The following is a 22,972-nucleotide window of genomic DNA, read 5'->3' as shown; positions in this document are numbered from 1 at the left end:
CTTTGGCTCAACCCCAACCTCTAAAACTGTCATATGCCATATCACAGTTTTCATCACATATCATCATTTCACATATCACAAATATCATCACATTTCACATAAAACAATAATCATTCACCATACAACAATAATTGTTCGAATCAAATAGAACAAAGGTAAATCATGCGCCACGGCGCTGCCCATCCAACTGCCACTGGTGCTCGACTAGATCATCACGGAGACGACCATGAGTGGGAGGAGGGCGGGGCGGGAGGAGGGCGAGGCGGGAGGAGGGCGGGGCGGCAGGAGGGCCGAGCGGGAGGAAGGGCGGGGCGCGGCGGGCAGCGGAGGAGGGCCGAGCGGAGGAGGCCGGGACGCGGCGGGCGGAGGAGGCGGGGCGCGGCGGGGCTGGAGGGCGGCGGCGGCGGCGGGATCGGGGGAGGAAGAGGGAGGAAGAGGGGAACGAGCTGAATGTTCCCTCCCGCGCGTGTCCGAGACGACTACAGGTCGGGGACGGGTTGGATTGCCCAACCCTCGTTTCTACAGGCCAAGAAGGGATTCCCAGGTCCGACCTGGGAATTTTTTTACAGTTTTACAGTTTTAGGGGCTCTAGTCTTTGCGATTTTTTCGTCAAAAACTGTAAAAAAAAAACGGTTATTTTTACAGATTTAGGGGTTTAGGGGCTCTACTAGACATGCTCTGACCACTGACCAGTGCCCATTGCTTGGGCCGTGCCGGGTGAATGCGGTGCCTTGGGCTCGGTACTTTGGCAAAATTCGGATGTATCTAAATGTGTATCTGAATAAAGTTATTGATTCGTAAGGTAACAATTATCTTCAAATGGAGAGAGTAATGATTTAACCGAATCATTTACTAAACAAAACCTGATTACATTTTATATTCTTTTTCATGCTAAGATGCAACTACAAGGTTGCATGCTAAAAAATATGCATGACACGATATTTGATTGTGACATACCCAAAGACATATCACTCCCCCATAATGGGATAGTCCATTAATCTCTCGTAAGAGCCATATAAGATACAATAGGCTCAAAAAGGAACACAAATACATTGTGTGCAAACCAACATATATAGATTTAATTTCTCAAGATAAAACAAGTAGGAAGCACAACATATATAAACACATGCTAGAACAAAACTAACACATGCAAATGGGCGAGTAACTTTTAATGTAAATAAGTTTAGCACATGTTACCGCAAGGAGGAACATTGGATATACTACCTCCATTTCAAGGAATAAGGCACCCTCGTTTTACGTGTTTTTTGTTTGACCAAAAATTACTTCAAATAGATAAATATTGTTTGTATGAAATTAGTATCATTAAAAAGTTCTTTTCAATACGAATCCAACAATACTAATTACATATAATATAATCAAGATTTTGTTGCTCAAATTTTATGGTCAAAGTTCGTATTGAAATACGTGTGCACCTTATTCCTTGAAACGGGGGTAGTATGATAGAAGTGAGATAATCAAAATGACTTGGTTTGAGACAATATAATTAATGAAGATCCCTTAATTCTTCATAATGTAGCCTCCAATGCCCTCCAAAAAGTACATATTGATCAAGTTTTGGCTTATTGGTCCCCAACCAAGTTGTGTCCTAAGAGATTAGTCACAATAGGCTTGACAACCCAAATAGCTCAAAAGCACAGGGAACTTCAGACACACCGTTCTATATATATGTTAGTGGAAGCAAAAGACGTTTTCCCCTTCTAAGTAAGTATATCGATAAATCATGATTTATTCAAAGTGCATTTCAATTGATCCTAGAAACAACCATATGGTGTTTTTGGAGAGTAGGAAATAAATATGTTGTACATAACAACACTTGTAAGGCTACTTTCTCTTTTTTTTGTGAACAAATATAGTTTACGGATTTTGTTTCAAACATGATTATGTTGCAGAGTTGTGGCGGGCACTGGATTTACAAGTCAAAAATGAACATGAACTAGAACCTCATTTTACTTCTACTTTTAGGGATGATGTATATTTCTCTGTGCTTTTGTATGTACTCTCTTTCCGATGCCGACTTTGAGTTTCTGTAAGATAAATATGTCCTAGTGTGATGTCTGAATTTTAATTTACTCACTATGTGGCATAAAGAATCTCTGAATTCAGATGACGCTATGTGTGCCATGATGTATTAGTTTCGCGACAATCCAATTCAGATAGAATTAAATTGTTGGTCACCTGAAATATGCATCTATGTTATACATCATTGCTCTTTCAGTATTTTATCTAGCAGGGATGTGCCGGAACGCCACCTCGACAGTGCACATAATGGACACTAATAAATATTGTTTGTATGAAATTAGTATCATTAAAAAGTTCTTTTCAATATGAATCCAACGATACTAATTATATATAATATAATCAAGTTTTTGTTGCTCAAATTTTATGGTCAAAGTTCGTATTGGAATACGTGTGCACCTTATTCCTTGAAACGGGGGTAGTATGATAGAAGTGAGATAATCAAAATGACTTGGCTTGAGACAATATAATTAATGAAGATCCCTTAATTCTTCATAATGTAGCCTCCAATGCCCTCCAAAAAGCACATATTGATCAAGTTTTGGCTTATTGGTCCCCAACCAAGTTGTGTCCTAAGAGATTAGTCACAATAGGCTTGACAACCCAAATAGCTCAAAAGCACAGGGAACTTCAGATACACCGTTCTATATATTAGTAAACAGTAAAATTTTCCTAGCTAGGCCCTTCCATAGCGATTTGACTCTCCAGACCGTCCGATCTGATATATCTACGGTCGCTGTACTCTACCCGATCTCACTGCACCAGTTCGATTCGTTAATTCGCACAGATTGGGCCGGCCCAACGTTGAAGGGCTGCTACTCCCGCGATCGAGTTGCACGTTTTCTGATTGATTGGGCTGAATCGTGCGAAATCTTCAAACGGACTGACATCCCTATACGTGAGGCATGTTCACTCTCTTCTTTTCACCTTCCCTATTCCTCTGCCTCCCCTAGAAAAAAAGTTCCATTCCTGCAACCGATGGGTTGCCTCGAACCATAAATGAGACGGCGACGGCAGCGGTAGCGGCAACGGCGACATCGAATTACCGGCAGTGATGGAGCACCAACGGTGTCCCTCTATGGTATTGTCCCGATCAAACTATCATCCCCAATCATCCGATCCTCCAACCCTGACTCCGATCTCGATCTCTTTCTCCTCTTCGCACAACGACTTGTCATGCGGCAACACCCACAGCGAGTAGCCAGCTCGCCTACACCTGGGCAAAGTTTGGGCCGGGCCGGGTTTCGGGCTGGGCTTAAAAAAGCCCACGGGTAAAAAGTCAGGCCCGAGCCCGGCCCGGCCCGACCGTCAGGCCTGTAATTTGAGCCTGAACCCGGCCCGAATGAGCAAAAAACCCGGCCCGACCCGAGAAGCCCGGCCCGACCAGGCTGCAATGCACAAAAATGAAGGCCCGAGCCCGGCCCAGCCCAACGTTCGGGCTCAGATTTCAGGCCCGAACCCGGCCCAAAGTGCAAGCCCGACCTGGCCCGGCCCGGGATTTTCGGGCCGGGTGATACGTCTCCAACGTATCTATAATTTCTTATGTTCCATGCTACTTTTATGATGATACTCACATGTTTTATACACACTTTATGTCATTATTATGCATTTTCCGAAACTAACCTATTGACAAGATGCCGAAGTGTCAGTTCCTGTTTTCTGCTGTTTTTGGTTTCAGAAATCCTAGTAAGGAAATATTCTCGGAATTGGACGAAATCAACGCCCAGTATCTTATTTTTCCACGAAGCTTCCAGAACACCAGAGAGAGACCAGAGGGGAGCCAGGGGGCCCCACACGCCAGGGCGACGCGGCCAAGGGGTGGGGCGCACCCCCCTATGGTGTGGCCCCACCAGGGCCCCTCCGAGGCTGCCCTTCCGCCTACTTAAAGCCTCCGTCGTGAAAACCCTAGGAGAATAAGCCACGATACGAGAAAAGTTCCAGAGCCGCCGCCATCGCGAAGCCAAGATTCGGGGGACAGAACTCTCTGTTCCGGCACGCTGCCGGGACGGGGAAGTGCCCCCGGAAGGCATCTCCATCGACACCACCGCCATCTTCATCAACGCTGCTGTCTCCTATGATGAGGAGGGAGTAGTTCTCCCCCGAGGCTGAGGACTCTACCGTAGCTATGTGGTTCATCTCTCTCTTTGTGATCTAGTTGAATATCATCTATGTGCTACTCTAGTGATGTTATTAAAGTAGTCTATCTCTCCTCCATGATGTAATGTTGACAGTGTGTGCATCATGTAGTACTTGGTATAAGCTATGATTGTGATCTCTTGTAGATTATGAAGTTAACTATTACTATGATAGTATTGATGTGATCTATTCCCCCTTTCATAGCCTGACGTTGACAGTGTGCATGCTATGTTAGTACTCGGTCTAAATTGCAATGGTCTATCTTGCACTCTAAAGGTTACTTAAATATGAACATCGAATGTTGTGGAGCTTGTTAACTCCGGCATTGAGGTGCTCTTGTAGCCCTACACAATGAATGGTGTTTGTCATCCAACAAGAGAGTGTAGAGTAGTTTCAGTTATGTGATCAATGTTGAGAGTGTCCACTAGTGAAAGTAGGATCCCTAGGCCTTGTTTCCAAATACTGCAATCTCCGTTTATTTACTGTTCTGCTGCATGTTTACTTACTACACGCCGGCAAGCACTTTTCTGGCGCCGTTACTACTGCTCATATACATTCATACCACCTGTATTTCACTATCTCTTCGCCAAACTAGTGCACCTATACATCTGACAAGTGTATTAGGTGTGTTGGGGACACAAGAGACTTCTTGTATTGTGGTTGCAGGGTTGCTTGAGAGGGATATCTTTGACCTCTTCCTCCCTGAGTTCGATAAACCTTGGGTGATCCACTTAAGGGAAACTTGCTGCTGTTCTACAAACCTAATACACTTGGAGGCCCAACACTGTCTACAAGAATAGAAGCACCCGTAGACATCAAGCACTTTTCTGGCGCCGTTGCCGGGGACCGAAAAGCTACACAACAGAGATTTCCTCCCTCGTCAACCACGCGCCAGTCCTGGACAGCAAGACTTTTCTGGCGCCGTTGCCGGGGAGGAAAGGTAAAAGGTACTCACACTCTGGTCCCAGGTAATCAAACACTTTTCTGGTACCGTTGTGAGTGCTCGAAGCTATTTCCTTTAGATCCTGCAATTGCATCTTTTTGTTTCTTGTTTTTATTTTCACTAGTTAGGCTTAATGGAAAACAACAAAAAAATTAGAGATCTTTATGAACTTTATCTTGAATTAGGACATGATGTGTTTGAAGAGAGAATTAAAAAATCCATGGAACTTTGTTTGCAAAATAGCAATGTTATTAGCATGAACTCTTTGAATACTATTATTGCTAATGCTATGGAAAATTCTAAGCTTGGGGAAGCTGGCTTTGATGAGCATGATATTTTTAGTCCCCCAAGCATTGAGGAGAAAATTTACTTTGATGATACTTTGCCTCCTATTTATGATGATTATAATGATAGTAGTCTTTTGGTGCCACCTACTATGGAGGATAAATCTGATTATGATTACAATATGCCTTCTATATTTGATGATAGCTACTTTGTTGAATTTGCTCCCACTACAATTAATAAGAATGACTATGCTTATGTTGGGAGTAGTAATTATTTTATGCATGAGACTCATGATAAGAATGCTTTATGTGATAGTTATATTGTTGAGTTTGCTCATGACACTACTGAAAGTTATTATGAGAGAGGAAAATATGGTTGTGGAAGTTTTCATGTTACTAAAACACCTCTCTATATGCTGAAATTTTTGAAGTTACACTTGTTTTATCTTTCTATGCTTGTTGCATTGTGCCTACATAACTTGTTTATTTACAAGATTCCTTTTCATAGGAAGCATGTTAGACTTAAATTTGTTTTGAATTTTCCTCTTGATGCTCTCTTTTGCTTCAAATACTATTTCTTACGAGTGCATCATTAAAACTGCTGAGCCCATCTTAATGGCTATAAAGAAAGAACTTCTTGGGAGATAACACATGTGTTTATTTTACTACAGTATTTTGTTTTATATTTGTGTCTTGGAAGTTGTTACTACTGTAGCAACCTCTCCTTATCTTTATTTTATTGCATTGTTGTGCCAAGTAAAGTCTTTGATAGTAGAGTTGATACTAGATTTGGATTACTGCGCAGAAACAGTTTTCTTGCTGTCACGAAATTGAGTCGCTACGTCTGTAGGTAACTCCGAAAAATAAGCCAATTTACGTGCGTGATCCTCAGATATGTACGCAACTTTCATTCAATTTGAGCATTTTCATCTGAGCAAGTTTAGTGCCCCAGAAAAATTCGTCTTTACGGACTATTCTGTTTTGACAGATTCTGCCTTTTATTTCGCATTGCCTCTTTTGCTATGTTGGATGGATTTCTTTGTTCCATTAACCTCCAGTAGCTTTGTGCAATGTCCAGAAGTTTTAAGCATGATTGTGTCACCTCTGAACATGTGAGTTTTTTATTATGCACTAACCCTCTAATGAGTTTGTTTCAAGTTTGGTGTGGAGGAAGTTTTCAAGGGTCAAGAGAGGAGGATGATACAATGTGATCAAGAAGAATGAAAGCTCTAAGCTTGGGGATGCCCCCGTGGTTCATCCCTGCATATTTCAAGAAGACTCAAGCATCCAAGCTTGGGGATGCCCGTGGTTCATCCCTGCATATTTCAAGAAGACTCAAGCATCCAAGCTTGGGGATGCCCAAGGCATCCCCTTCTTCATCGACAACTTATCAGGTCACTTCTCTTGAAACTATATTTTTATTCGGTCACATCTTATGTACTTTACCTGGAGCGTCTGTGTGCTTTTGTTTTAGTTTTGTTATTTTCATTCTCTGAATAAATGCTTGTGTGGGAGAGAGACACGCTCCGCTGGTTCATATGAACACATGTGTTCTTAGCTTTTAATGTTCATGGAGAAGGTTGAAACTGCTTCGTTAATTGTTATATGGTTGGAAACAGAAAATGCTACATGTGGTAATTGGTATGATGTCTTGAATAACTTGATACTTGGCAATTGTTGTGCTCATATAGATCATGTTTAAGCTCTTGCATCATATACTTTGCACCTATTAATGAAGAACTACATAAAGCTTGTTAAAATTTGGTTTGCATGATTGGTCTCTCTAAGTCTAGATATTTTCTAGTAAGGTGTTCGAACAACAAGGAGACGATGTAAAGTCTTATAATACTTACAATATGTTCATATGTGAGTCTTGCTGCACCGTTTTATACTTGAGTTTGCTTTAAACAACCTTGCTAGCCTAAACCTTGTATCGAGAGGGAATACTTCTCATGCATCCAAAATCCTTGAGCCAAACACTATGCCACTTGTGTCCACCATACCTACCTACTACATGGTATTTCTCCGCCATTCCAAAGTAAATTGCTTGAGTGCTACCTTTAAAATTGCTATCCTTTATCTTTGCAATATATAGCTCATGGAACAAATAGCTTAAAAACTATTGTGGTATTGAATATGTACTTATGTGTCTTATTTCTTATAAGTTGCTTGTTGTGCGATAACCATGTTCCTGGGGACGCCATCAACTATTTCTTTGTTGAATATCATGTGAGTTGCTATGCATGTTCGTCTTGTCTGAAGTAAGGGCGATTTACCATGAGTTGAATGGTTTGAGTATGCATATTGTTAGAGAAGAACATTGGGCCGCTAACTAAAGCCATGATTCATGGTGGAAGTTTCAGTTTTGGACAAATATCCTCAATCTCTTATGAGAATATTATCTGTTGCTAAATGCTTATGCATTAAAGAGGAGTCCATTATCTGTTGTCTATGTTGTCCCGGTATGGATGTCTAAGTTGAGAACAATCAAAAGCGAGAAATCCAATGCGAGCTTTCTCCTTAGACCTTTGTACAGGCGGCATAGAGGTACCCCATTGTGACCCTTGGTTAAAACATATGTATTGCGATGATAATCCAGGTAATCTGAGCTAATTAGGACAAGGTGCGGGCACTATTGGTATACTATGCATGAGGCTTGCAACTTGTAGGATATAATTTACATGATACATATGCTTTATTATTACCGTTGACAAAATTGTTTCTTGTTTTCAAAATAAAAGCTCTAGCACAAATATAGCAATCCATGCTTCCCTCTCCGAAGGGCCTTTCTTCTACTTTTATTGTTGAGTCAGTTTACCCACTTCTTTCTATCTTAGAAGCAAACACTTGTGTTAACTGTGCATTGATTCCTACATACTTGCATATTGCACTTGTTATACTACTTTATGTTGACAATATCCATGAGATATACATGTTACAAGTTGAAAGCAACCGCTGAAACTTAATCTTCCTTTGTGTTGCTTCAATGCCTTTACTTTGAATTTATTGCTTTATGAGTTAACTCTTATGCAAGACTTATTGATGCTTGTCTTGAAAGTACTATTCATGAAAGGTCTCTGCTATATGATTCAGTTGTTTACTCATTATCTTTACCATTGCTTTGAATCACTTCATTCATGCTTTACAATAGTATGATTAAGATCATGTTGGTAGCATGTCACTTCAGAAATTATCTTTGTTATCGTTTACCTACTCGGGACGAGTAGGAACTAAGCTTGGGGATGCTGATACGTCTCCAACGTATCGATAATTTCTTATGTTCCATGCTTGTTTTATGACAATACTTACATGTTTTGTTCACACTTTATGTCATTATTATGCATTTTCTAGAACTAACCTATTGACAAGATGCCGAAGTGCCAGTTCCTATTTTCTGATGTTTTTGGTTTCAGAAATCCTAGTAAGGAAATATTTTGGAATTGGACGAAATCAACGCCCAGAACCTTATTTTTCCCGGAAGCTTCCAGAGCACCAAAGGAGGGCCAGAGGGGAGCCAGGGGGGCCCCACCCCACAAGGCGGCGCGGCCAGGGGGTGGGCGCGCCACCCTATGGTGTGGCCCCACCAGGGCCCCTCTGACGCCGCCCTTCCGCCTACTTAAGGCCTCCGTCGTGAAAACCCTACCTGGATTGACGAAACCCGCAAAAACCTTCCTGAGCTGCCGCCATCGCGAAGCCAAGATCTGGGGTACAGGAGTCTCTGTTCCGGCACGCCGCCGGGACGGGGAAGTGCCCCCGGAAGGCATCTCCATCGACACCACCGCCATCTCCATCAACGCTGCTGTCTCCCATGAGGAGGGAGTAGTTCTCCATCGAGGCTAAGGGCTGTACCGGTAGCTATGTGGTTAATCTCTCTCCTATGTACTTCAATACAATGATGTCATGAGCTGCCTTACATGATTGAGATTCATATGAGTTTTGTATCACTATTCATCTATGTGCTACTCTAGTGATGTTATTAAAGTACTCTATTCCTCCTTCATGATGTAATGGTGACAGTGTGTGCATCATGTAGTACTTGGCGTAGTTTATGATTATGATCTCTTGTAGATTATGAAGTTAACTATTACTATGATGGTATTAATGTGATCTATTCCTCCTTTCATAGTATGAAGGTGACAGTGTGCATGCTATGTTAGTACTTGGTATAGTTGTGTTGATCTATCATGCACTCTAAGGTTATTTAAATATGAATATCGAATGTTGTGGAGCTTGTTAACTCCGGCATTGAGGTGCTCTTGTAGCCCTACACAAATAGCGGTGTTCATCATCCAACAAGAGAGAGTAGGTGTTCATCATCCAACAAGAGAGAGTAGAGTGGTTTTATTATGTGATCAATGTTGAGAGTGTCCACTAGTGAAAGTAGTATCCCTAGGCCTTGTTTCCAAATACTGTAATCTCCGTTTATTTGCTGTTCTGCTGCATGTTTACTTACTACACGCCGGCAAGCACTTTTCTGGCGCCGTTACTACTGCTCATATACATTCATACCACCTGTATTTCACTATCTCTTCGCCGAACTAGTGCACCTATACATCTGACAAGTGTATTAGGTGTGTTGGGGACACAAGAGACTTCTTGTATTGTGGTTGCAGGGTTGCTTGAGAGGGATATCTTTGACCTCTTCCTCCCTGAGTTTGATAAACCTTGGGTGATCCACTTAAGGGAAACTTGCTGCTGTTCTACAAACCTCTGCTCTTGGAGGCCCAACACTGTCTACAAGAATAGAAGCACCCGTAGACATCAAGGGACCATTCTTTTACCTTTATGTTGAGTCAGTTTACCTACTTCCTTCCATCTTAGAAGCAAACACTTGTGTCAACTGTGCATTGATTCTTACATACTTGCTTATTTGCATTCATCATATTACTTTATGTTGACAATTATCCATGAGATATGCATGTTGAAAGTTGAAAGCAATTGCTGAAACTTAATCATCCTTTGTGTTGCTTCAATGCCTTTACTTTGAATTTATTGCTTTATGAGTTAACTCTTATGCAAGACTTATTGATGCTTGTCTTGAAAGTACTATTCATGAAAAGTCTTTGCTATATGGTTCAGTTGTTTACTCATTGTCTTTACCATTGCTTCGAATCGCTGCATTCATCTCATATGCTTTACAATAGTATTGATCAAGATTATGATAGCATGTCACTTAAGAAATTATTTTTGTTATCGTTTACCTACTCGAGGGCGAGTAGGAACTAAGCTTGGGGATGCTGATACGTCTCCAACGTATCTATAATTTCTTATGTTCCATGCTACTTTTATGATGATAGTCACATGTTTTATACACACTTTATGTCATTATTATGCATTTTCCGGAACTAACATATTGACAAGATGCCGAAGTGCCAGTTCCTGTTTTCTGCTGTTTTTGGTTTCAGAAATCCTAGTAAGGAAATATTCTCGGAATTGGACGAAATCAACGCCCAGTATCTTATTTTTCCACGAAGCTTCCAGAACACCGGAGAGAGACCAGAGGGGAGCCAGGGGGGCCCCACACGCCAGGGCGGCGCGGCCAAGGGGTGGGGCGCGCCCCCCCTATGGTGTGGCCCCACCAGGGCCCCTCCGAGGCTGCCCTTCCGCCTACTTAAAGCCTCCGTCGTGAAAACCCTAGGAGAATAAGCCACGATACGAGAAAAGTTCCAGAGCCGCCGCCATCGCGAAGCCAAGATTCAGGAGACAGAACTCTCTGTTCCGGCACGCTGCCGGGACGGGGAAGTGCCCCCGGAAGGCATCTCCATCGACACCACCGCCATCTTCATCAACGCTGCTGTCTCCTATGATGAGGAGGGAGTAGTTCTCCGCCGAGGCTGAGGACTCTACCGTAGCTATGTGGTTCATCTCTCTCTTTGTGATCTAGTTGAATATCATCTATGTGCTACTCTAGTGATGTTATTAAAGTAGTCTATCCCTCCTCCATGATGTAATGTTGACAGTGTGTGCATCATGTAGTACTTGGTATAAGCTATGATTGTGATCTCTTGTAGATTATGAAGTTAACTATTACTATGATAGTATTGATGTGATCTATTCCCCCTTTCATAGCCTGACGTTGACAGTGTGCATGCTATGTTAGTACTCGGTCTAAATTGCAATGGTCTATCTTTCACTCTAAAGGTTACTTAAATATGAACATCGAATGTTGTGGAGCTTGTTAACTCCGGCATTGAGGTGCTCTTGTAGCCCTACACAATGAATGGTGTTTGTCATCCAACAAGAGAGTGTAGAGTAGTTTCAGTTATGTGATCAATATTGAGAGTGTACACTAGTGAAAGTAGGATCCCTATGCCTTATTTCCAAATATCGAATCTCCGTTTGTTTACTGTTCTATTGCATGTTTACTTGCTGCCATATTTTATTCAGATTGCTATTACCACTCATACTCATCCATATTACTTGTATTTCACTATCTCTTCGCCGAACTAGTGCGACTATACATCTGACAAGTGTATTAGGTGTGTTGGGGATACAAGAGACTTCTTGTATCGTGATTGCAGGGTTGCTTGAGAGGGATATCTTTGACCTCTTCCTCCCTGAGTTCGATAAACCTTGGGTGATTCACTTAAGGGAAACTTGCTGTTGTTCTACAAACCTCTGCTCTTGGAGGCCCAACACTGTCTACAGGAATAGAAGCATGCGTAGACTTCACCGGGTCGGGCCGGGCCGTTCGGGCCGGGCTGCCCATGCCCAGATGTAAGCTCGCCCAACGACTACGCCGCCAGAATCTGCATCCCAGGCACGATTCCGTCCAACGCGGCCCGACGGCCTTCAGCACTACCTCTACGTCGGCGCCTGTCCCTTCTGTGATATGCTTACTTGATCCTCTGCCATGCATCAACCCTATTTGCAGGAGATGAAGTACTTCACAAGGGACTAAAGATAAGGTAACCAAAAAATCAGTTGCCAAACGATTTTATTTGTCATAGACTCACAGTACCTGCTCTGAATATTTTAGTCGCTGAATGGTGATCTATTCCAAGCCATCTTTATTATTGTCATTTTCTATTTTTTTAGGCTACCTCATGGCCTATTGATTATCACGCAAATCATAAAATTTTACTTGCTACTCAGCCGGATATACCTTATTTGAATCACTGACCTTTTTTTTCTTTCAATTCATTTTACTGATCAAGTAAGCCCTTAAGAAAATGGGCTATGCATAGAAAAGTGACCTTGAGGTAACACATCTTGCTGTATTTGTTTCCACGCACCCGTTTGTCATTTTCTATTAGATCAAATGATGAATCTATTGTTTGTCCATTTGTATAGATCTTGCGCACACTTGGATATTCCTGGTAAGAGTTAGCTTGTTTAAATATATAAAACATTTGGGAACACACAAAATTTTGACATTGCTTTGTTACTTTGGTGCAGGATCTATCAGTGCCAACAAATGTACCTACCCGAAAGTATTTAGACTGGCATATCTAGGATTGATCTCATGGATGATTCAATAGCTCATGAAATAGAAATTCCTTTATTTTATTTCATTGGTATTCTGGACTTTTGGTCATTCATATTTTCCCCTATTTTCAATGGGTTCTATAAACTCACATGCCAGTGAATAGGCTTGGGATTTCTGGTAAAATTTAGCTCGTTCAAATATACAGAAGATTTGAGAAACACAAATTTATAACATTGCTTTCTTAATCTGGTGCATATCCATCAACGCTAGCAAACAGACTTACCCATACCAAATGATTTAGACTGGCATATCTACAGTTGATTTTGTGCACGATTCAACAGCTCATAAACTGAAAATTTCCTCTATTTTTTGTTATTATTCTGGACTTTTGGCCATTCATATGTTCCCCTCTTTTTTGTGGGTCCTGAAAACTCCCATGCCACTGAATATGCTTGGGATTTTTGGTAAGAGTTAGCTTGTTCAAATGTGCAAAAGATTTGGGAAACACATTTTTTTAACATTGGTTTGTTAATCTGGAGCAGATCTATCAATGCCAACAAATACTGACCCGGAACTAATGATTTCGACTGCCATATCCACTGTTGATGTAATGGATGATTCAATATATCATAATTAAAATACTCCTCTATTCGTTTGTTGGTCTCACACACAATAAATCTTGGGTTGTGATGTGTGAAAGTTTAGAGATGGTAAACCTAGAGGGGGGGGGGGTGAATAGGTTTCTACAGATTTTAATTCTTCCTTTGCAATATTAGGCTTTGCGGAATATAAAGATGAGCCTAATGCAAACTAGGTGAAACAACCTATATGAGGATACAACTAACTCGAGCACGAAGGCTCTCACAGGCAGTTAAATCACAAGTAAGGAGTTCGGTTAGAGATAACCGATAGCACGCGGAGACGAGGATGTATTCCCGTGTTCCCTTCCTTTGCAAGAAGGTACGTCACGTTTGGAGGGGTGGAGGTCCCACGAAGGATTCCCCACGCCACGAAGGCTCACCCTATTCTCCGGAGCCTATCCCACGAAGGAATAGCTCGCTCACTTGTGGTAGACTTTGAGGTAGCCTCCAAACCTTCACAATCTTGTCAGGAGCAAATCCACAGCCCGGATGCTTCCGGACCACTCTTGCCCACCTAGGGTTTCCAAGGAACCCTAGGAAGCAAGCTTCTTGATGAATACAAGGGGAAATGAGATTTGGCTTGGTAGAACAGTAGATCGGGTCCTCCTCTATCGTTTCCCCAGAGGGATTTGAGTTTGGGTGAAGGAGGAGGGAGATCTGAGGCTTTTGGTGTTTCTAGCAACGGAGTATGAGAGAGAGAGCTCAAGAACATATTATAGTGTAGTGCCTACCCTCTCAGAGGTAGGAGAAGGGCTATTTATAGTGTCACTTGAAATATAGCCGTTGCTCACTTGACACATCAGCTTTCTCCCGAGATTCCCGGTCAACCGGACCACAGACCGGACAGTCCGGCGCAGGGCCCGGTCCGACCGGACCAGGGACCGGACCCGCCGGTCCAAACCGGGCGGCAGACCGGACCCCAACCGAAGCCTTGAAATGTCTTGCAGTACTCCCTCCGGTTGCTGTCAGCGTAGAGCCCGGTCGCCGCCGGGGCGCCCGGTCCAGAGCCCGGTCAGACCGGGCCAGGGATCGGACCCGCCGGTCCAAACCGGGCGGCAGACCGGACCCCAACCGGGGGGCAGTCCGTGTCTTACAGTAGGTCGCCCGGTTGGCATCAGCGCAGGAGCCGGTCGGCGCCGGAGCGCCCGGCCGTGCGCCCGGTCGACCGGGCGGCAGGCCGGAGCCAGCCGACGCACGGTCCGGTCCAACCGGGTCTCTGACCGGATTCCTGCTGTAGACCCCTTTTTGATTGTTGTCGCAGTGGGGGGTCTCTTTTAGCATTCTTGTTCCTTTGATACACCATTTATGCCTCTTTGGCTAATACCTGGGATTATCCTTACAAACATGTATTAGACCAAATACTCTAGCACGGTGTCATTGTTACCAAAATAATGGATAAGGGTAAAATACCCTTACAATCTCCCCCTTTTTGGTATACGATGACAAACCGAGCTAGAGTCACATATAGATATTATGATAAGCTCTAAACCTTGATTCCATATAAGATATTACGATAGCTCCCCCATAATGTGTGCACTTGAAGAATTTGCGTTTGAATGCAAAGTGCACCATTTGTGAAATATGAGAAGCTCCCCCAATATCTTTAGGAAACAAGCATGGTATGGACAAGTATATCAAGATATATAAGCATAAAGCATGATCATCCTAATAGAGTGATTAAGCATACAAATAGTCGTCCATACACAAATTATTCAAAGTAGCAAATGGTTCTTGAGAAAGCAAAGCAAATAAGCACAAGCCATATAAGAATCAAATAAAGCAACACCCATGGCTTGTGACAACTAAAGAACCCCGTGGTCCTAGACTCTACTCTCTTCTCCCCCTTTGGCATCGGAACACCAAAAAGGCGAAGAAAAGAGGAGAGGTGCTAGTGCTCCCATCAGTAGAACTCATGCCCAGGGGAATAGGAGCCCTCTCCATCATCATCCTCTTCCTCATCCTCATCACCGACATCCTCTTCAGCATCATCAGCAGCAGGGGCACGAGCAGTCCTGGGAGGAAGACCACCATGAGCATACATGGAGAAGTCGAAGTTCTGGAACATCTCATCAGAAATGGGAGGCATCTCCCAAACAGGTGCAACAACAGGCTCCATCTCAGGTCCGGAAGGAGGAACAGGGGCATTCCTTGCAGCCATGAACTCATTCTGTCGCCTCCTTGTCTCCTGGTTCAAAGCAAGACTGTGATGTGCAACATCATTGGTATTCTTGCACATTTGCCACAAGCTGGAGAGGAAACGAGAGGCACCGCGCTTGGGGCGCCTAGAGTAGCTGGAGCTAGCTGCAGGATCATGTCGTTCCTTGGAACGACGCTCAGAGGGCATCATGGCAGGGATATACCACCTTGTTGATGAGCCGCTGAACATACTGGGCATAATTGGGAGTCATGCGGCCCATAACAGAACGCTTCAGCTCACAGTGAATGAGATCACGACCATCAATTTGCCTTATGTGGTCAGGATGGCAATAGTACATCAGATTTAGGTGATAGTTCCTGACTTCACTGGAGTCGCCTGACTTGTTGATGAGATTCTCACGGAACATCTTGGCAAGCACAAGATATGAGTAGTACATCCCAGATATAGTGGGAGGACCAGCTGTAGGGTTCGGGGGATAGCAAAAGGAAATGTCACCTTTAGTCATCTTAGGCCGAGAATGGATTCTGAACCCTTGAGCACAGCGACCACCAAAACCCATGGCTTCACAGAACTGAGTATAGGTGCATGAGTACTTCTCTTTGCCCGTCATCCAAGTCATAGTGCGATCATCATCATCATGGAAGAAGACGGTGCAATGGAATTGACGGACAAGAAGGGGACAATAGGTGCCTTCTCTTTGGTCATCATCGGGCTTCAGGCACACAAGATCATAGAGTCCCAAACCCTTCAAGGTGTCAACCACAAAGCGGTACTTGGTGGCTTCATGCAATACAAGCTCGTCAGGGTTGATGGCCTTGGGCATCACAACAACACCATTCTTCATACAGTCTCTAGTGTTGTAGAAATCTTCCCATAGACTTGCTTGAGTCTTGGTCCAGAAGAGACTGTCCCCACCAGTGTAAGTCCGTTGCACAAAGCGATACGGATTTTCCTTCGTCACACTTTGCCAATCACCAAGATGTGCTGCTCCCACATTATAATCTGGCACAATCTCATCATCATCTTGGGTGGCGTGCTTGTCTTTCCTCTTACCGCCAACTGTCTTGCTTCTTCCCCCAGCGGAGCTGCCAGTGTCAGTAGTCTGAGGTGCTTTAGAAGGCATGCGGCCGCTAGAACGGCGGGGTGGAGGCACCGTAGGCCTTCCTCTCTTGGCAATAGTGCCACGGTCTTCACCACTCCAACTATCTGTGAATGAGCAAATAGAGCGAGGATAGCAGTGGGGTAAGTGTACATATCATCAGTAAATGGGGAAGCCAAAAAGCATAGAATATATCCAAGTGTTTCGATGAGATTATGCGAAGAACTGGGCGATCCGGCGCACAGGCCGGTCCAACCGGACGACAGACCGGATGAGCCGGTTGCCAATCCGGTTGACCGGGCGGCATGCCGGGCCGGCCGGTTGAGAGGCCGGTTGGCCGGGTCTATGACCGGGTCTGTCGAATTGTGAGGTTTTGCCCAAAATTTCTACCACAAAATCATGCAAAAACTCATAAACTTGAACATAAACTATAGCAATAGAGTGAGCAATGTGTACAGTGGTGTGAGACACTCTAATGGCATGAGGACTTGCTAACCCTAACCCTAACCCTATTTTTTCTCAAAGTTCCTCAAAATTGTGAAATGGGAGAGGAAAAGCGTGAGGGAGAGGGAATAGAAGGAAGATTTACCCGAAGACATCGTTCTCTTTGCTCAAGTAAACAAGGAGAACACTTGAAGAGGGCTTGAGGGCAAAATCCCCAAGATCTCCAAAAGTAGCTTGAAGAAGACCAAATCCCTTGGTGAAGGTGCTTGAGAGATCCCGACCTACGATTGGGTGAAGTTTGGGGAGAATCTAGTGGCGGGAAGTGCCTAGGACGTGGTGGAGATGGTGTAGGCGGCGGCTATGGAGGTGGGGGATAATGAGGAAGAAGACCCCCAAGGGGTAACTTCCTCCAAACATAACCAGCCGGTCGGCCGGTCGGCCGCCCGGTTGACCGGGCCAGGCGCCGGGCCGGACGGCCCGGCGCAGAGGCCGGTCCGACCGGGCCAGAGACCGGCCACCGTTATTTTTGCCCGTTTATGTCCCGTTTTGCCTCGTTTTGCCCCTATTTTGTGTAAATGTGTATGAATGCTCAGATGATGAGCTGTACATATAGATAGATAGACGATGATGAGATGAGCATAGACATGGGGTTGGAAACACAAAGTTCTCTAGGCATACCCATTGGAGTGAAAATCCAAACAAGATATAAATAGCAACAATGGGCATGATTCGAAGTATATTAAGAACCATAAAACATTTTGAAATAGTTTTTGCAATAAGATCATTTAGCCTTATATAGTCAAATCAAGTTGTAATTGAGGCTCAATGAGGGGCGGGGGATTACTCCCCCTATGTGAAAGCGCAAATGTCATGAGACCACGAAGAGACATGCTTGGGTCCATATAATGACATTGGGTCTATTTATGTTGCACACATAGGTATGCATCATACCAAGACATGGTAAGATGACTATCCCCATATGTGCTATGCCTCTAAGCTAGATAGCAAGATAAATGCAAGAATATAGTGCAAGAAGTCATTCAATCTAAGTTTTTAGGATCAAGAATACCAAGTTCTCCTCTCAAGTTAACAAATCGGGCTTCATCCAAAGGCTTAGTGAAAATATCCGCCAATTGGTAGGTTGTCCCCACATGAGTGAGATCAATATCCTTATTGGCAACATGGTCACGTAGGAAGTGATGGCGAATGTCAATATGTTTGGTGCGACAATGTTGAACCGGGTTATTGGCGATTTTAATTGCACTTTCATTGTCACAAAGAAGAGGCACCGTACCAAGAGACACACCATAGTCTTTCAAGGTTTGCTTCATCCATAACAAATGAGTGCAACAAGATGCCGCGGATATGTATTCGGCTTCGGTGGTGGACAAAGCGGTGGAGTTTTGTTTCTTGGATGACCAACTCACCAATGACCGGCCAATAAATTGGCAAGCCCCGGAGGTAGACTTCCGGTCAACCTTATCACTGGCCCAATCGGAATCCGAATAGCCAATGAGTTCAAAGGTTGACCCCTTTGGATACCATAGCCCGAGAGTAGGAGTGAGAACAAGGTATCTTAGAATCCGTTTGACCGCCATTAAATGGCTCTCCTTAGGAGCGGATTGAAAATGAGCACACATCCCTACACTTAGCATGATGTTTGGCCTAGAGGCACAAAGGTAGTGCAAGGATCCTATCATGGAGCGGTATACCTTTATGTCCACATCCTTCTCACCGTCACATGAGCCAAGTTGTCCCTTTACGGGCATGGGTGTCTTCATTGGGCTTGCATTGGTCATGTTGAATTTCTTGAGCATGTCCTTCACATATTTTTCTTGAGAGATGAAGGTGCCTTTTGCAAGTTGCCTCACTTGGAAGCCTAGGAAGAACTTCAACTCTACCATCATGGACATCTCAAATTTCCTAGTCATCAATAGCTCAAAAGCTTTGTTATGATTGGGGTTAGTTCCACCAAAGATAATATCATCAACATATATTTGACATATAAATAAGCCACCACCTTTAACCCGTTTGGTGAAAAGGGTGGAATCGACCGTACCCATGCAAAACCCATCACGTAGTAAGAAATCCCTAAGGAACTCATACCAAGCCCGTGGAGCTTGCTTGAGACCGTAGAGCGCCTTATGGAGTAGATACACGTGGTTGGGTCGGCATGGGTCTTCGAAACCCGGGGGTTGAGCCACATATGCGGTTTCTTTTAGGGGACCATTCAAAAATGCACTTTTCACATCCATTTGATATAGTTTGAAATTGTGGAAATATGCAAATGCAAGCAAAAGACGAATAGCTTCAAGAAGGGCTACTGGCGCAAAGGTATCCTCAAAATCCATACCTTCTATTTGGGCAAACCCTTGCACCACTAACCTTGCTTTGTTTCGTATGATAATGCCATTCTCATCTTGCTTGTACTTGAATACCCATTTGGTCCCAATAACATTGATGCGATGATCCTTGGGTCTCTCAACTAGAGACCATACTTCATTACGAGTGAAACACTCCAATTCTTCTTGCATGGCAATTACCCAATCCGGATCAACCAAGGCTTCATGTACCTTGAGCGGTTCAAAACTAGACACAAAAGCATGGTGTTGACAATAAGTGATAAGTAATGCATGGTGTCTACGAGTTACCACTCCTCTTGAGATGCTACCAAGGACTTGATCTACTTTCATGTCACTTGCCCTTGTAGCGGCCTTGATCTTCCGAATGGTTCCTTCATGATCAATGAATTCATCTCTTGCTAGTACTTGATCATGAGGGACCACTTGAGCTTGATCATGAGTTGAGGATGTCTCTTGATCATCATCATGGTCTTGCTAAGTGGAATGGGGACTATCTTCTTGTTCTTCGGAATGTGACTCATCTTGAGTGGAGGATGGTTCTTGAGTTGCACTTGATGGTTCGACTTGAGTTGAGCTAGGCTCCACTTGAGCCGTGCTTGATACTTGTACTCCATCACTTCGATCATCAGTATGAACTTCTGTGGGCCGGATGTGTCCAATGCCCATAAGCTTGATGGCATTAGAAGGATCATCATCATTACCTGCAACACATGGAACAACTTGCTCCACTTGGGAGCCATTATCCTCCAAGAACACCATGTCACAAGATACTTCAATAGCCCCAGTGGACTTGTTGTAGTATCTATAGGCGTGGGAGTTCTCCGCATAACCAACAAATGTGCCCTCAATAGTTCTAGTTTCAAATTTACCGAGCTTTCCTTTGTTGTTCTTAACAAGACATTTGCATCCAAAGATACGAATGTACATGACGTTAGGCTTGTTACCTGTGAGAAGCTCGTATGGAGTTTTGTTGTGGAGGGGGCGGAGGAAGAGCCGGTTGGAGTAGTGGACAGCCGTAGAGATGGCTTCTCCCCAAAAGTTGTGGGGTGAGTTGAATTCACTCAACATGGTTCTTGCCATCTCAATGATAGTCCGGTTCTTCCTTTCAACAACACCATTTTGTTGAGGGGTGTATGGCGCCGAAAACTCATGCTTGATGCCCTCATCATCGACAAACTCTTGCATGGTGTAGTTCTTGAACTCGGTGCCATTGTCGGTCCTAATCGCCTTGATCTCGGATTCATACATCTGTTGAGCTTTCTAGGCGAAGGTGATGAACTCTCTATGTGTCTCATCCTTAGACTTAAGGAGAAAGACCCAAGAGTATCTTGAGTAATCATCAACAATGACAAGTCCATACTTGCTCCCACCAAGAGTATCATAATGTGATGGCCCAAAGAGATCCAAATGAAGGAGCTCCAAAGGCCTAGATGTGGTGAAGATACTCTTGATAGGATGTTTCTTCTTGAGTTGCTTTCCGGCTACCCATGCACTGCAAACACGATCTTTCTCAAAAGAAATGCCGGTTAGTCCAACAATGTGCTCACCCTTTAGGAGTTGTTTAAGATTTCTCATGTTGACATGACCAAGGCGGCGATGCCACAACCAACCTTCGTCATGCTTGGCCGCCATTAGACATGTGGAGGGAGAGGAGCTCTCTTTCGAGAGGTCAACCACGTAAAGGTTGTTCTCCACATATCCAACAAGGACCAATTTGAGATTGTCACTCCTAAAGACTTAATTTCACACAATAATTAGTAAAATATGAATTGTAACCGGCATCGGCAAGGTGATATATAGAAAGCAAATTATAGCCAAGGGATTCAACAAGCATGACCGTCTCAAGGCACAAGTCCTTAGAGATTGCCACCTTGTCATACTGATGTCTACGCACGCTTCTATTCCTGTAGACAGTGTTGGGCCTCCAAGAGCAGAGGTTTGTAGAACAGCAGCAAGTTTACCTTAAGTGGATCACCCAAGGTTTATCGAACTCAGGGAGGAAGAGGTCAAAGATATCCCTCTCAAGCAACCCTGCAACCACAATACAAGAAGTCTCTTGTGTCCCCAACACACCTAATACACTTGTCAGATGTATAGGTGCACTAGTTCGGCGAAGAGATAGTGAAATACAGGTGGTATGAATGTATATGAGCAGTAGTAACGGCGCCAGAAAAGTGCTTGCCGGCGTGTAGTTGACGTGGGAGATATTGCAGGAAGTACAGATGCAGTAAAACAGTAAACAAGCGATGTTTGCAGTATTTGGAAACAAGGCCTAGGGATCATACTTTCACTAGTGGACACTCTCAACATTGATCACATAATAAAACCACTCTACACTCTCTTGTTGGATGATGAACACCGCTAATTGTGTAGGGCTACAAGGGCACCTCAATGCCGGAGTTAACAAGCACCACAACATTCGATGTTCATATTTAAATAACCTTAGAGTGCATGATAGATCAACACAATTATACCAAGTACTAACATAGCATGCACACTGTCAACGACAAACTATGAAAGGAGGAATAGATCACATCAATACCATCATAGTAATAGTTAACTTCATAATCTACAAGAGATCACAATCATAGCATATACCAAGTACTTCATGATGCACACACTGTCAACATTACATCATGGAGGAGGAATAGACTACTTTAATAACATCACTAGAGTAGCACATAGATGATATTCAACTAGATCACAAAGAGAGAGAGATGAACCACATAACTACAGCAGAGCCCTCAGCCCCGGGGGTGAATTACTCCCTCCTCATCATGGAGACAGCGATGGCGGTGAAGATGGCGGTGGAGACGGCGGTGGAGATGACTCCGGGGGCAACTCCCCGTCCCGGCAGGGTGCCGGAACAGAGACTTCTGTCCCCCGAATTGGAGTTTCGCGATGGCGGCGGCTCTGGAAGGTTTTCTCGGGTTTCGTCAATTGGTGTCGATGTTTTAGGTCAGGGAGGCCTAAATAGGCGAAGAGGTGGAGTCGGAGGGGCTGCGGGGCAGCCACACAGTAGGGGGGCACGCCCCCCCTGGGCCGCGCCGCCCATACGTGTGGTGGCCGTGGGCCTCCCCTCTGGTGTCTCTCCGGTGTTCTGGAAGGTTCCGGGAAAAATAAGATGTTGGGCATTGATTTCGTCCGATTTCGAGAATATTTCCTTTGTAGGATTTCTGAAACCAAAAACAGCAGAAAACAACAACTGGCACTTCGGCATCTTGTCAATAGGTTAGTTCCGGAAAATGCATCAAAACGATATAAAGTGTGAACAAAACATGTAGGTATTGTCATAAAACAAGCATGGAACATGAGAAATTATACATACGTTGGAGATGTATCAGCATCCCCAAGCTTAGTTCCTACTCGTCCTCGAGTAGTTAAACGATAAAAGAATAATTTCTGAAGTGACATGCTACCAACATAATCTTGATCATA

This window comes from Lolium perenne, chromosome 2 (genome assembly GCF_019359855.2).
Source record: "Lolium perenne isolate Kyuss_39 chromosome 2, Kyuss_2.0, whole genome shotgun sequence".
NCBI lineage: Eukaryota > Viridiplantae > Streptophyta > Magnoliopsida > Poales > Poaceae > Lolium > Lolium perenne.
Note: the sequence above shows the minus strand (reverse complement) of the source record.